This window comes from Myotis nattereri, assembly GCF_964212035.1.
Source record: "Myotis nattereri genome assembly, chromosome: 9".
In the NCBI taxonomy this organism is placed as follows: Eukaryota; Metazoa; Chordata; class Mammalia; order Chiroptera; family Vespertilionidae; genus Myotis; species Myotis nattereri.
In genome coordinates, this window is record NC_138084.1 from 7,010,185 (window position 1) to 7,026,448 (window position 16,264).

Consider the following 16,264-nt stretch of genomic DNA (forward strand, 5'->3'; position numbering starts at 1 on the left):
AGACCTGCATCTGGGAAGGCCAGCTGGCCCCATCTGTTAAGAAAGGTGCCGTCACCACCCCTTGGACGGCTGGAAGGCTTCCAAGAGATAAATGCCCATGAAGACGCCTCGCCCAGTCTGCCTGGCTGAAGCAGCAGGTCCTTGGTGAATGGGCGCTGGGCCACGTTAAAGCTCAGAGGTGACACACCTGCTCAAGGTCACACCGCTAAGGACCGGCAGAGCTAGATGGTGCACCCAGGGTCTCAGCCCAAGGTGGGGTTCTCTGCCCCACAGAGGTGCCAAGCACCCAGGATTCCTGTTCTTCCAGGTTGGAGCACACACCCTGAGGTGCTAATTAAAGCACCAATCTCAACCTGGGCAGCCAAGCAGGAAGTGGAGGTCACTTTCGCTGACTCAGAAGCAGTGGCTGCATTGTGGGGATCCCCTAGGAGACCCTCCCTTCACTTTCTTACTCTTCACTCATGCTTTGGGGATCCCTGGAGCACACCTGCTCCGTTCTCCCATCCAGCCAGACATTCAGTCTGCAAGGGTCTGCCAGGGATCAGGCAAGGGGAAGGGAAGGAGTGGCCTGGGCTGCTGACACCTGGTGGCCTGTGTGGGCTGGGGGTGGGGGTGGTAGGGAGAGTCACCCATTGCAGCCCTCCCCTTCACTCCCCTAGCACCCAACCCAGCCCCCAATGGAGCCATTGCATGGCTAGGGGTGCCATCTGGTGGCCAGAGGCCACTCCCCTGCATGCTTTCCTGCCGTGTGGTCAGCTGGAGGGCGTGGAGGACAATCTGCTCTGGTCTTCCATGTGCCAAGTCAGTCTGTGAGCCTTCAGTAAGCACCCACTGTGTGCAGGGCCCTGCACTTAAGTCACATGCTGGGGGACCCAGACATTAGATGTCCTCCCTTGAAGGTGCTCTGAATCCAGTGATAGAGACCGGCAGTTTCCAAAGCCATGGGGGTATCGGGGGCCCAGAGAGGGTATCACGTTCAGATGGGAAGGCTTCCTGGAGGAGGTGTGTTTCAGCTGTGTCTTAAATGGGAGGATGACATTAACCCAGCTTTTTTCATTTAAACTTCACAATAGACCAGCTAGGCAGATGGTATCCTCATTTGGTAGTTAAGGAAACCAAGGCTTGTTCAATAATTTGTTCAATCATTCCTTTTAAAAAGAAATATATTTTTTTCATTGTATTATTTATTTTGATTAATCCTCACTCCAGGATATTTTTTCCATTGATTTTGAGAGAGAGTGGGAGGGAGAAGGGAGAGACAGAGAGAAACTTCGATGTGAGAGAGACACATTGATTGGTTGCCTCCTGCACACACCCTGACCACGGGAACCAGCAAGGTACATGCCCTTGGCTGGAATTGAACCATGGACAAGGGTCCGTGATTGGGCTGACAATCTGTCCACCTAGCCAAACCAGCTAGGGCAAACCATTCCTTTATCCAATAAATGTTACTAATTGACTAGTGAGTGCTACTCAACCTGGCCAAAAGGACTTGTACCTTCCCTCCAACATCTATGGTGACACCCATGACATCCTGTTCCAGGATAGGTGTGAGATCTCCTCCCTGTCCGGGTCCAGCAGCCCCCTGGGGGCCATGGCTGCCCTGGGCAGCCGGACAGAATCCATGTGGCCAGATCTTGGGCATGTCCACTGCCAGGCAGGATGTGGGGAACCAGGATGTGGGTAATGTGGAATGTTCTGTCCCAGACAGACCTGGATGGTTGGGAAGGGTTTGGGTCCCACTTGGCGACCCTGGGGCACCTTCTCGAGAACCACTCAGCTGGTTCTTCACAGCACTGGGACCCCCCTTGTTGGTCCCACCCTTGCTGCCTCCTCTCTGGAGGTCCTCACCCAGATTCCCACCCTTGTACATCTCTCTCCACCCAAATGCCCACTTCTCTCTACTTTCCCCATAAGTTCACTGGTGGCCCTAATGGTTAGCAACCCCAGCAGTTCCCCTTTCTACTGACACTTGAGCTACCAACATTCCTATGTGGAAAAGGAAATACCTCCCCCCTCCCAGATTGAATCTGAATGTGGGGGAGAAAAAAGAAGCAGAAGAGTTAAATTTCCAAGTTAAAATGGGTCTCCCCTTCACACCCCAATAGAACTCCCTATCTGGCCCCTTCTCTCCAGTCACAACAGGTCTTGACCTGACCCAGCACCAGCCCAGGCCCCTCCCCAGAGCATGGACTTCCCCGGGGTGGCCCCACTCCAGCCCTCAGATCAGGTCTGAGCCCTGGTAACAAACAAAAGGAAAGCCAATGGGGGATGTCTTTGTCCTCAAGAGGAGCTTATTCAATTAGAAAACCTTTTCTTTATCCCGAGTTAATCTTTCTTGAGTGTATGTGTGTGTACAAATGTCCTTCCTCTTATGAAATCATGATAATGAATGATATTTTAAAAAAATCGTTACTTGATAGAATTAAAATCGGGCAGTTCTATGTCTGTTCCCAAAATTAAGGAGTAATGATTGGGTGATGGGCACATGGGCGTGCATTATAGGTTCCTCTCTATTGTTGAGTGTGTGTGAAATTATATTAATTTTAAAAAAGTCTAGATGGTTTGAAAATTTTAACATTAAAAATTAAATCACAAAAAGATTAGAGAGAAAAAGGGGAAGGTAGTAATCTGTGAAATCTAAAAATTCTACAATGATAAGACCAATGCAGAGTTTCAAAGTCACTCTCCTCCTTAAAGCCCCCTGGCTCTTGATGATTGGCTGAGCTCAAATGTCTCCTCCTTCAGGAAGTTCTCCTGATTTCAACCCTTTGGATTGTGTTAGGATTTTTAAAACATGCAATACCTGACTATTTAGTCAGGGGCACCAACCTCTTTTCCCTTAGATTGTCAAATAAAAAATATGACAGCCAACAAAATAGCCATCTGGTGTGAATGAATCAAAATTATACCTTTTTTTGGGTGTCACATTGGCAAAAAATATATTTTTTGGTGTGCTGCAGAATTTTAGTAATTCGTTTATGTGTGCCATGGAATAAAAAAGGTTGAACTTGCTAGCTTAGGAGTTATAATAACTGGAGACGTTTGGGACCCACTGACGTTGCCGGAAGCACTGCATTATTTCATTTAATTACAGTGCACAAGGCCCGGTGACCCCCCTCAAAGTCTGGGATGGAGGAGGCTGAGGCAGGTACCGGCAAGTCCTTGGATGATGAATGAGTAACGAAACCGGTGGGTAGCTGGGCCTGCCCCAGGTGTCCAGGAGGGCAGGTCCCAGCCCTGTCCTGCTGTTCCCTGTAGCCTGCCCCCATGCTCCTGGGTCCAGCCCTGAGCTTGCCCCTCTGGTCCTGTGCTACTCCGGCTCCAACCCGTCCTTTCTAAAGGATGGCCACCCCCGAACACGCCCTCCCCTACCCAGCTCTTCCCGGGCCTCCCTCTGAGCATAAACACAAGTTCCTCCTCTAGTCCTCAAGGTCCTGCACCACCCATCCTCCCTGCCATCTCTCCCGGCCATGCCCGTCTCCCACCACCGTCCAGCCACGCCTGCCTCTCCGGCGCTCCACAGCCTCACCCTGGGGCCTCTGGGCTCTCTCCCTGCGGCCCTGTCCTCCCTGCCCATGGGTGGCAATGCCACCTGCTCAGGGAGGGTCCCCACCCCTCTGCGGCCTGTTTCACATACCACTCCCCGGTGTTACCTGGGTGGTGCCTGACGGCCCCCTCTGCGCGTGAGCCAGGCCCCCCACGGGCCGGGCAGAGCAGGAGCGCACTAGCGGGCTGCCCACGCATGCAGAGCACCCGCAGCCCTGGCCTCCCCAGCACTGCGCGCACACCCGTGGGCGTGATGCTGCGTTCACTGAGCTCGGTTTCACGGGCGCTAACCTTGCCGCCTGCCTTTCTCAGCCCCGCCGACAAATGTCGCCCTCTTGTCGTGCTTTTAGGAATAAGGCAGGTTATTATTAGTAAGTGCACAAGGTGGGCTGCTCCTCGGGGGCCGGGCTTTCGGAGGAAGGTCGTGGGTAAACCCTTCCGTGGGGCAAAAGGGACTCCCTAGTTCGCACATTTCTCTTCAAACGGTTAAGGGAACTGGACCCCGCTCCTGGGACAGCCACCTTTTTCTCTCGAAGAGAGTATGACGTGCTCATGAATCCCGTTTGCTTTATAAAACTCAAGTGTGGAGAATGCGGGCATCGATCCCGCTACCTCTCGCATGCTAAGCGAGCGCTCTACCATTTGAGCTAATTCCCCAGCTGCTTGTCACTTCCGCGGTGGGTACACATTGTGGCTCACGTCATCACCGGTTTCCTCCAGACCCTCCGACCCGCCCGCCCATCTCGCTACCCCATTGGTTCTCTTGCAGTTCCCAGCTCCACGACCACGATTGGTTTGGCTCAGTTGAGTTTTAAAAAGCATTGGCTATCGGATTGGTGGTCCGACACGTCCATCTAAGGGAGGCCCTACTGTTGCTACGGCGTAAGGGGTCCCAGCTGGGTTTCTTCTGGTTTCTGATTTGTTTCTCCAGACGCCGGGGGTCCTAGAGATTCCGGATCCGTCAAGTCCATGGGAAAAAAATGCGCCTCTCGCGCTTGACTGACGGGTCCTGAAAGCCAATTGGAGTGAGTGCAACGGGGCACGCTGGGCGCTCCAATAGACTGCAGGGGGCGGGAGAGGAAGGCCAATGAGGTGGAGCTGGAGGCAGGGTCAGGATCGCAATTGGCCGCGAGGCGGCTGGAGGGTGGGAAGGGGGAACTCAAGGCCTGCTTGATACGTCCGCCATTTTGGGCGCTTCGCTGATGGTGTCGGTGAGCGCGTTTCCCGCCTGAGCGCAACTAGCGGCGGGTCGCGGGCACCTCCAGGTAGTGAAGGGGGAGGAGGGCGGAGGAGCGGGTGGCGGCTCGGGGTGCTCGGGGTGCGCGGCGCCCGGGCGGCGGCGAGGTCCCTCCGCCCGGCCTCGGTGGCGCGGGGAGGGAGCGTCCTGGCCCCCTCCCCTCCCCCCCGGAATTCGCCGGCGGCCGGGGAGGCGCGGCGCTGAGAGGGCTCCCCTGACCGTCCCCGCCTGCGCCTGTCAGCCGCCCGCTTGCCCGCCGCGGGGTGGGACGCTGGCCCGGCGGCGAACTTTGCGCCGGCCTTGCGCGGCGGCGGGCGGACCGGACGCACCCCTAACCCGGCCGGGCCCCGCTCCGCTCCGGCCTATCTGCTCGAGCGCCGCCCCGCGTTCGGGCCCCCGAGCGTGTCAAGTTGAGGAGCAACTCGCCAGCAGACTCGCGAAGACCATTGTTGGACCCCGTTCCCCGGAAAACAAGTTCTGTGGGTCCCTGTGCACTGGCCGCAGACGCTTCGCACAAGGCGAGCACTAGCTCGGAGCATTTAAATGGCCTCCCGAGCGATCTCTTCACTCGGGTGCTGTGACTCGAGCGCAGACCTGCTCGGGAATGCCTCCCTGGCGCACCGGAGCTCGGGGGGTGGTCCTCCCTGCGGCTGGAGGTACCTCCTTCTTAAAGAAGCCCGTGCGCTGTGAACTTGAGGGGTTTCCTCCCTCCACCCGGCTTGCTCCGATCGCAGCTGGGACTTGAGGTTGTAGGCGCCCGGCACGAGTCCTCGGTTGTGTGTCTCTGTGTCCTGAGGTTTCAGCCTCCAAGCTTCCTGTGATTTTCCCGGTACTTCAAGTTTTCTCTCTGCGGGTCCCACGGAGCTTTGTTGATGTTTTGCTTTCATGGGAGGGGCACTTGGGTGGTGTTTCCTTTCATCCTCGCAGCGCTCGATAACGTGGATGTTGTCCCACTGGGTGAATTTTACTTGGATTTCGTCCTCAAGGTCATGGTGCAGGTAGGCAGCGAGTGGGAAGGGGACTCCAGGCTTCCAGCCACGAGGATGTCTCCTGAGCGGCGGCGAGGTTGGAGCTTTCTTCACTCGGGGCTTAGGCCGCCTGGGTTCAGATCTCCGTGTCTCCACTTTGCAGCTTTGTGACCTTGGGCACGTTGCTCAACCTCTCTGCTTCCTCTGTACTGTGGGGATAATAACAGTGTCTGCCGAGTGAGTGTGTTGGGAGTAAATGAGTTCGTGCATGGAAAGCAGCTAGGAGAGGTGCCTCGAATATAGAGAGGCAGCTTAGTCCTTAGTGGCTGTTGTTCATTTAAATTTTGCTTTTAAATGTTTAGGTATTATTGGGAAGCCAAATGAGTGTTTAAGCCCTGCCTCTTGGTGAATGTCTTTAGCACGCTCTGTGTATTTACGAGTCAGCTGGACTGAGAAAATGAAGTGGAGGTTTTTTTTTCAAATTTTAATTCATTGAATGAAATGAACGTTTCCAGGAGTAATGATTAGTGGTGGTGCCTCAGAGTGTTTTGTGTAGGAGGTGGTTACATAAAGAGAAGCCCATCAGGAGCTCAAGTTGGATTCTTTTCCTCTGACTTTCGGATGCTACATCTCAGTGACTGGCACCCAAGTCATTAACTCCAGGATTTCTCAGTGTGGTTGCTGTGTATTGAGATCTACTTCAGTGAAGGTAGTTTGGGAAATAACTTGTCCTGGTTGGATGCATTTCATTGTGTCTGAAGGAATCCAGAGTGTCTAACTAAATGCCATCCATTCGGTCACACATACTCCTAGTCCTTTAATTCCTGTCCTGGGCTCTTCTTGGTACTGGAGACCATGCCCACTCACCCTTGGCATTACTTGCTTGGGACCTGGCTTGCACTGAGAAAGTGTTATTTTGATAGACTCAGTCTTAGGTAGAGATGAGCATCTGTCTGGTGTAACTTACCCAAGAACAGGAAGAAGATTGTTTGGGATTAGAAAACTAGCTTTTATGTAGCAAAACAAACAAAAAAACTTGCTAGCTTCAGTTAACTGAGAATTTGAAAGTCAAGACAATAGCTGGATGTAAAATGAATGATAAGAAGATTAAGACAGCGTGAAGTTTGCTTAGCTTTAAGTTTTTGTATCAATTTGGTACAAATACAATGTTATTAAAGATAAACCAGCAGCTCTTCCTTAAAACAGTATTTGTGGTATTTAGTTTGTTTCTGTGATAAACTTGTGTGTCTTTCAGTTTTATAGTTTGGATCTTTGAGAGGCAGCCTGAGTATATATTGCTCTAAAATTTTATAATGATTGTATTACCCTTAATAAGAGTGAATAGTAGTGACAGTGAAAGTCTTCTAACAGTCTGCTCAACTAAAACTCAACATTGAGTTTATTTCATAAAAAGCACAAGAAGCTGTGGTTTGGTCCTCCTCATAAGTCAAGATCTGAGCCCCAGTGTGGGCTGAGAAGTGCCAGCTACTTTTCTTGGGTGACATGGGCTGAAAAAATAGACCTGGCCTCCTGGCTTTAAGTAGCTTTCTTCTTATTTTTTTTTTTAAATTTTAAATATATATATACATATATATGTATATATATTTTTTATTTATTTATTTTTTAACAGAGAGGAAGGGAGAGGGATAGAGTGTTAGAAACATCAATAAGAGAAACATCGATCAGCTGCCTCTTGCACACCCCCTACTGGGGATGTGCCCGAAACCAAGGTACATGCCCTTGACCGGGATCAAACCTGGGACCCTTCAGTCCGAAGGCTGACACTCTATCCACTGAGCCAAACCGGTCAGGGCCTTATTTCTTTTCTTAAGAGCACCTCATATGATTGGTTTTTTATTTACTCTAGATCAGTGCTTCTCAACAGTGGGACAGTTTTGCCCCAAAGAAACATTTGGCAATATATATATATATATATATATATATATATATATATATGTATATGTATATATATATATATATATATATATATATATTTAAATATATTTTTATTGATTTCAGAGAGGAAGGAAGAGGGAGATGGAAACATCAGTGATGAAAGAGAATGTGCCCTGACTTCTGCCTCCTGCACACACACACACACACACACATCCCTCCCCCCCTCCCCCACTGGGCCACAACCAGGTATGTGCCCTGACTGGGAATCAAACAATCACCTCCTGGTTCATCCACGCTCAATCACTGAGCCATGCCGGCGGGCTGGAGATATTTTTACTGTGGGAAATGGGCAATGTGCTATTGGCTTCTAGAGGGTAGAAATCAGGGATGCTGCTAAACATCCTGTAATGCACAGGGCAGCATTTCTTACCCCCCCACCCCCCCACTTAACACACAAATGATCCAGCTCCAAAATCAATAGTGCCAAGGTTGAGAAACCCTGCTCTAGATAAATGCTAGCCTGGCCTCCTTTAGAATCATTTGGGATACTTTGTATGACCATGGATGATGGATGATGGATGATGGATCCCATCTCTGGAAATTTGTGGAGGGATTGATAGTATATATTTTTAAAAGCTCCCTAGGTAATACTGAAGTGCAACTAGGTTTTGGAAACATTGTGCTACACCAGAAATGTTAGGGGCTACTTGGTCAAAGAATCCTTCAGGTGATTTGTATGGTGTCTGTTGTATGTAGGTTCTACCTTGGAGGGTGCTTAGTTAACAGGAGAGATGGTATACATACATTATTTTCAGGTGCCTGAAAACTGAACTTTAAATGAAAATTTTAATGAATTGATTTTATAAGGTAATTTAGAAATGTTTCTTCCCCATGAAAATAATTACCATATTGTGCCCTGGCTGGGTGGCTCAGTTGGTTGGAATGTTGTCCCATATACCAAAAGGTTTCGAATTCGATTCTCAGTCAGGGCACATACCTAGGTTGTGAATTCAATTCCTTGGGGGGTGGGGGGCAGCGCATGTATAGGAAGCAGCCGATCTGTATTTCTCTCTCTCATCGATGTTTCCCTTGATGAGGGTTAAACAAAAATTACCGTATTGTGTTGAACTTAGCAGCTCTCTCAGGTATTTAGGGTTGTTTGCTCCTATGCTAAATAACCTTAAACTGTGGTTTTTGAGTTTTGTCTCTTTTGCCCTCATCTTGCTTGTCATCTGTCAGTTCTGTTTTTAGACGCCAGCTTCATCATTATCTTTTTTTATTCCCAGAGAGTTGGCCCTGTATCAGTTTGCCAATTCTTCCCTTTGAGGGCAAAGGAGAGGCATACTCTGTGCTTAACCTTTCACACAGTGACCTTGACAGCTGGTAAAGAGGGGTCCTCAGGGCCTGGACTCTGACACAGGTGTTTGACTTCCTGAGAAATATGAGGTGCAGTAGTAGGGAGAAGGGCAGAAATTCTTTTCTCTTACACACTTAACATTTAGGATATCTAGTTTATTGAATGGAAGAATGTAGTGTACTAGTAAAAGCTATACAAATTTTCAGCAACTTAATGTTAATATCTAGATTCTAGACATACAAAAAAGATCATGCAGGCACTTTCTAATCTTACATCCTGAAATTTGGCTTATGGTCATCTACTTCTTCTGACCTTCATTTATTTGGTCAGCAAATATATTGAGTCCTTACTCTGCCAGGAACTGTATTAGGGATTCACTCATGAACAGGGGCTTAAGGACTTGGGCGAGACAGGAATGAAAAGAGGTACAGTTTTGGCTGGGAGACCAGATAACAAAAGCTTGTTAAGTTGTACGAGTATGTGGAATAAGTAGTCTCTTGGAGGCCCTCAAGGCCTCAGAGGAAAGAGCTTATATTTGCTAGTAAGGTGGTTGAGATTGCCAGAAGTCTTTTGCCAGAGAATAAAGGAGTTACACCTTTGTTTCTCCTATGTATTAAATTGTTATGTTGACTTGCGTCCTTGGTTTGGTGTGTCTTAAAAAGCAATGCCATTCTTCCCATGCTGGTGAAGCTGTTTTATGACAGATATTATCCTATATAATAAAATGCTAATATGCAAATTGTCCTCCCTAACGGGTGTTCTATCAGGACTTCAACCAGGGGCCAGGACCAGCCATCCGTCCAACCTTCCACACCGGGCCTCTAGTTGATCTATAATATCTTTTGCTCCATAGATATTGGTTGTCAGTCAAACTTGAAACAGTGACTGGCTCCATACTGATTGGGGCTTGATGTAGGTTGGTGCTAAACATCTTGCGTATCCTTGAAATTGATGGTGCTTCCAGTGGGAATGGGTTTTTGCTGTAGTCGGGATGGAGGTTGACTGGAGATTTGTTTTTGTGGCCTTTTGACTTTGGCTTTAGGCTTAGTTCCCATGAGAACCCCTTTTCTTGCTCTCCCTCCCCCTTTACTTTTCTTTCCTGGGAGAAGGGGAGATATTAGTTACTAGTTGCATTAATACCCATTTTATTTCAGTTTTTGGATGACGATGAACTGACATCTGGATACCAGGTAAATTGGCTGGATGGTAAAGAAGTAAAAGGGATCTTGGCAGTACTTGAAAGGCTTCTTACTTTAACTGGGACATTTTTATGTCACAGACTTGGCAAAGAACTGAGTTTACTCTGAGTAGAGGCAGTTTACTACTTGAAACATACAGCTGGCTAGTGTTGACTGGTTTTATAAGTATGTATTAGTGAAGACTACATAGTCTATGAATTTATATAAATAGTTTGATAAGTTACAAACATCTTTTTACTGATAAAAGGAGGTTCTGATTTTGTATTTAACAACTCTTGAGAAAACTAGGATACTATTAGTTCCAGAATTTCTTACGTGGAATATACACTGATTTTGGATGGTTTGTGTGCCCCAGAGGTTAACTGCCATGAAATCTGGTGGCCTAAAGGAAAGCGGAGTGAAAGATTGTTTTTTGGTACATTAGAGAGCAGAACTAAAAAGGCTGCAGAAAAAATAAAAATTAATAGTACAGAAGTAAGAGTATGATTGAATGTTGAGTCAGCAGACTTGGAGAAAGCTGTGCAGATTGCTAGTTGGATTCTTTAGTTCTCTGTACGTGGATGCATATCTGAACAACAGTGATGGTGTTAGAGAGACACTTTGACAAAAAGAGAAAGCAGAGTTTGCTTGATAACGTGTGGCACTCTGAAACCCTAATCAGGGTAAGTAAAGCAGCTGTGTTACACTATCCACGAGGCACGTTGCATGGTGGCCTAGTCGTTAATAGACATTGGTTGGACCTGGATGAAATCTGGCCTTTTTAAAAAAAATTTAATTTATTTTTTGTTTTGGTGCCCTGACTGGGAATCAAACCAGCAACCTTTTAGTGTACGGGACAACGCCTAACAGCCAACAAACTGAGCCACACTGGCCAGGGCAAATCTGGGCTTTCAATCCCAGATAGGGGCAGGAACATTGACAAGTATTGACTCAGTTGGGTGTTTGGGGCTTCCTTTCATGAGAATCATGGTTTTGGAGCTAGAACATAACTTAGAGATTATTAATTATCTTAGAGAAAAATTTAGGCCAGGTTGGAGAAGAGACATTTGATTCCTTAGGGTTTTGCTGACTCTACTAGACCACAATTCCAAGTGTAATTTGTTTCAAGAGTGACATCACAGGTGGATCTCACTGAGAGTTAAGAACAAAGGAATAAATGAATTATTTCCTTTGGTGGTAGTACATGCCAGTTTTTGTCATTGTAGTGGATGAGGGAGGTAGTGTCTCCTGGTTTTTTGTTGTTGACAAAGATACACAGGGGTTCTCTTGTCTCTGGACCATGGGTAGGTCTCATCTGCCTCTGTTGGCTGTGAGTTCAGGAGACCCTGCCCCTTGTGATTAAATAACACTCTTTGAATGAGCCCCACCCCTCTCTTCCTTTCCACTGTGGATCTCTTGTCCTTGCTTTATTACGTTGGATCCAACAACTATCCAGGGTAATAAACATCCATCATAGGTATAGTATTTTAAGCTAAGGGAGTTTTCACAAATTAGTACCTGTTTTCTGTCCCCAGTTCAGAGTATGTTATGGAGGTCAAGAGTACTCAGGGTCTAAAATAGTTGGTTTTGAGTTCTGGCTCCCACAGTTTTCCAGCTATGAGAAAATATTAGTGTATATTAAATATAGACTAATTAGCACAATGCCTAGCTCAAGAGTAATATTTGTATTAATTTTATTACTGTCACCAATCTTCCTAATAATAATAGAAGTAACTGCAGAAGTGACTCTAATATAAGGTGAAGTGAATGCCCTGAAGAAGTGAAATGGGATCGTAGAGGACCTCTGAGGTCTAACCAGTTGTTCTGGGGAAATAGAGGGTGATGGTATTGGGTCAGGGGAGGTTATGGAGTTAGTGTTTGTATGCAAATGTGTTATTTTCTAAATTTAGATTATGTTATTGAACTCTCTCTGCCATTATAAAGGTAACTCTGCTTTGAAGCCTCCCATATTAAAACATATTTTCTCAGTATACTGTGCTCTTGAAGAAAAATCACATCTGCTTTGAAGCATCAGTGCGTTTTAACAGATGATTGATTTTTTTAATTTTGTACTTAACTTCTTTACAAATTTCACATTATTACCAGACAACTCTTCTGTAAAGGGCCAGTTAGTAAAATTTGAAGGCTCTGGGGGCTATATTGTTTATATAACTACTCAACCCCACAGTTGTGTGAAAGCAGCCATAGACAACATGTAAACAAATGAAGGTGGCTGTCTTCCAATAGTTTTATTTACAAAATCAGGTGGTGGGCTGGATTTGGACAGTCCTGTGCTAACCTTTTTATTTTAATTTTTAATAAAACCATATGTTCAAAGAATAATATCAGCATGTGTACAGATATTAAATGCTAAAATAATAATTGTGTACCCACTAACCAGCTTAAGAAATATGATGTTGCCACATCTTTGGCTCCCTGTAAGTCCGCACCAGACCACTTCTTCCCTCTTCTGACCTCCCCAAGGCAAGCACTCCCCTGCTTGTATCATTTTCATGCTTTACTTTAAGGTGTTGCCATCTGTGAATGTATCCTTATAACTTAATTTTTGTATGTCTTTAATGAATTGTACCCCCTTATTGTTTTTGAGGTTCATTTATTCAAATACTAGAGGCCAGGTGCATGAGATTCGTGCACTGGTGAGGGGTGGGGGGGTGGGTCCTTCAGCCCGGCCTGAGCCCTCTCATAGTCTGGGAGCCCTCAGTAGGACATCCTTAGCACTGCCATCCTTAGTGCTGCAGCGGAGGCAGGAGAGGCTCCCGCTGCGTTCGCCAGCTGTGAGCCTGGCTTCTGGGGTTCTGGCTGAGCAGCACTCCCCCTGTGGAAGTGCACTGACCCATCAGGGGGCAACTCCTGCATAGAGCGCCTGCCCCGGTGATCAGTGTGCATCATAGTGACTGGTCGTTCTGCCATTTGTCGATTTGCATATTACCCTTTTATTATATAGGATGTGTACTTATCATGTCTTAAGCATTAAGACTCATGTTCTCATGCTGGGTATATTAGCAGTGAGGAAAGCAGAAAAAAGTATCTGTCTTCACAGAGTTTACATTTTAATGGGGAAAGACACTTCACAGCCCTGGCCAGTGGGGTGTGGTTCAGTTGAATCATAGACCCATACATCAAAAAGTAGCGAGTTCTATTCTCCCTTTCTCTCTAAATCAATTTAAAAATAAAAGAAAAAAAAATAATTCACAGAAAAGTTAGATGTAACAATCATGTGATCATCAGGGAGAAAAGTAAAGCAGGGGAGTGGGTAGGTGGGTGAGTGAGGGCTGTTTGCAGGTTGAAATATGGTGATCAGAGTGGGCCTCCCTGAGAAAGGGAACCTTTTAACAGGAGGTCAGGGAGAGAGCCTTGTGGCTATGGGTGTGGGTGGGGCGGGAGGAGAGCCTAGTGTGCCTGAGGTACTCAGAGGGCGGGAGGGAGGGGCAGTAGGAAGAGGCCAGCCTGGCTGGCAGTAGAGCTCAAGGGAGAGTGGTGGCAGATAAGGTCAGAGGGGATTAAGGTGGAGTGGGAGCCCATCACACAGGCTTTTGCTAGTATTGTGTCTTTTTCTCTGAATGAGATGGGAAATAGTGGTGTTTTGAGCAGCTGTGTGATCTGATTTGTATTTTTAAAAGGTCCCCCTAAAGCGGTGTTAAGAATAGCTGTCTTGCCCAGCCAGTGTGGCTCAGTGGTTGAGCATTGGCCTGTGAACCAGTGGAGAGTCCACAGGCTCTTGAGAAGAGGGAGACAGAGTTGGGATAGTGGGGTCGGTCAGGTGGACACTGTCTCCTGTCTTCCCAGTGAAATAGGAAGGCATTGTCAAGTGGAAATGAGGGTGAGTAGGGGCTAGTGCAGTGATGGCGAACCTATGACACACGTGTCAGAGGTGACACGCGAACTCATTTGTTTGGTTGATTTTTCTTTGTTAAATGGCATTTAAATATATAAATAAATATAAAAAGTATACATCTTTGTTTTACTATGGTTGCAAATATAAAAAAATTTCTATATGTGACACGGCACCAGAGTTAAGTTAGGGTTTTTAAAAATGCTGACATGCCGAGCTCAAAAGGTTCTCCATCACTGGGCTAGTGAGATGTGGGGAGAGAGAAGAAGGTATGGAATAGTCTGCGGTTAAGTATGATAAGAATGTGAATGGAGCCGAAACCGGTTTGGCTCGGTGGATAGAGCGTCGGCCTGCGGACTGAAAGGTCCCTGGTTCAATTCCGGTCAAGGGCATGTACCTGGGTTGCGGGCACATCCCCAGTAGGAGATGTGCAGGGGGCAGCTGATCGATGTTTCTCTCTCATCGATGTTTCTAACTCTCTATCTCTCTTCCTCTCTGTAAAAAATCAATAAAATATATTTTTTAAAAAAAGAATGTGAGTGGATTAGCAACATGGAATGGCTTAGCTGAGGGGAGTGATCTGAAGGAAACAGCAATTGTGTTCTCTTTAGCAGAGGCAGAGTAGACAGTGCTGGGTTGTGCTGGAGTTTTTGCCCCCACCTCATTCCCCAGCAAAAGTGGCAATGCCAGAACAGGTCAAGGAAGTGAGTCTGCTGGTGGGGCATGAAGTCGAAGCTGGGAAGGGAGGAAGTGAGGGCATGTCGGTAGTGAGGGTTGTTAGCAGTGATGGGTGTAGCTGTGGTTCATTCCTGTTCACTTCTGTGTCCTGTTTTAGACTGAATACATCTCATTTTATTTTGCCAAGTGCAAAACAGTTCTTTAGGGTATAGACCTTGAAGGGTAGTGGGAACTGTACATCTTCAACTTAAGTAGCTGGTGCAAATGGTTTTCCAAAATGGTTGTCCAGTTTACCTTCCTACCAGTACTGTTCTACATCCTTGCTAACCCTTGGTGTTGTCAGACTTTCTTTATTTGCTATTTTGTTGAGTGTGAACTTACATGTCATTTTTTAAAAAATAACAGCTTTATTGATATAATTCACATACCGTAGAGTTCACCCATGTACTAAAAATTTAGTGGGTTTTAGTATACAGTGTTCACAGATTGTGTAATCTTCATCACAATCTAATTTTAGAACATTTTCATCACCCAAAAAGAAACCTTGTACCCAATAGTAGTTTTCTTCATTTCTGTCTAATCCTTAGACAACTATTAATAAACTTTCTATAGATTGCTTATTCTAGAAATTTTGAATGAATGGAATCATACTACATATATAAATGGAATCATACACTATGTGGTCTTTGGCTCCTTTCACTTAGCAAAATGTTTTCAAGGTTCATCCATGTTGTAGTGTGGATCAGTACTTATTTGCTTGTCATTGCTGAATGATACTCCATTGTATGGCTATATCGCATGTTATTTATCCATTCATTAGTTGATAAACATTTGGGTTTTTCCACTTTTTTACTGTTATTAATACTACTGCTATGAGCATTTGTATACAAGTTTTTGGGTGAACATATGTTTATTTCTCTTGTATACTTAGGAGTGGAATTATTGGGTAATGTGGTTACTATGTTTGGATTTTGAAGAACTACCTAACTGATTTACAAAGTGGTTATACCATATCAGCACTACATCAGGGTTCCAGTTTCTCCATGTTCTTGCTAACATTTACTGTTTTCCATTAAAAAAAAAAATTGTAGCCATTTTATGAGTGTAACCTGTGGTATCTCATGTGGTTTTGATTTGCCTTCCCCTAATGAAAATGCTATTGAGCATCTTTTCATGTGATTATTGGCCTTTTGTATATCTTTAGAGGAAAGTATTTAAAAACGTTACCCATTTTGTTAATTTGTTTTTGCATGGTTTTAATGTTCTTTTCTATGGTTACTAGTGAAGTATCTTTTGGCTTCTTGGATTTCCACTTTTGTGAAATGCCTGTTTGTGTATTTTATTTTATTGAGTTTGATTTTTCTTATTGTAGGAATTAACATTCTGTTTAATACTCTTTTATTATCTGTGTGACAAATAATCTCTTCAGTGTGTGAATTGTCTTTACTATTTTTAATGGAATCTTTAAAAAGTGGTTATTTGAAAGCATGGAATAAAAGGACAAAAAGGGATCTCAGTGTTCTAATCTTCTAGCCTTCATGCTACACA

At 45.9% G+C, this 16,264-nt stretch overlaps 1 protein-coding gene across 2 annotated transcripts in view; it reads left to right on the forward strand.

Moving 5' to 3' along the window:
* The first annotated feature begins 4,695 nt into the window (after window positions 1-4,695).
* Window positions 4,696-16,264, forward strand: part of PPP6R3 (protein phosphatase 6 regulatory subunit 3) — a 76,347-nt gene continuing 64,778 nt past the window's right edge. The window contains exon 1 of one of the 2 annotated variants that reach the window (XM_081099860.1): window positions 4,696-4,814. The gene's annotated coding sequence lies outside the window, so the exon portion shown is untranslated. The remainder of the gene's footprint in view (window positions 4,815-16,264) is intronic. The other variant, XM_081099856.1, reaches the window with a different exon arrangement.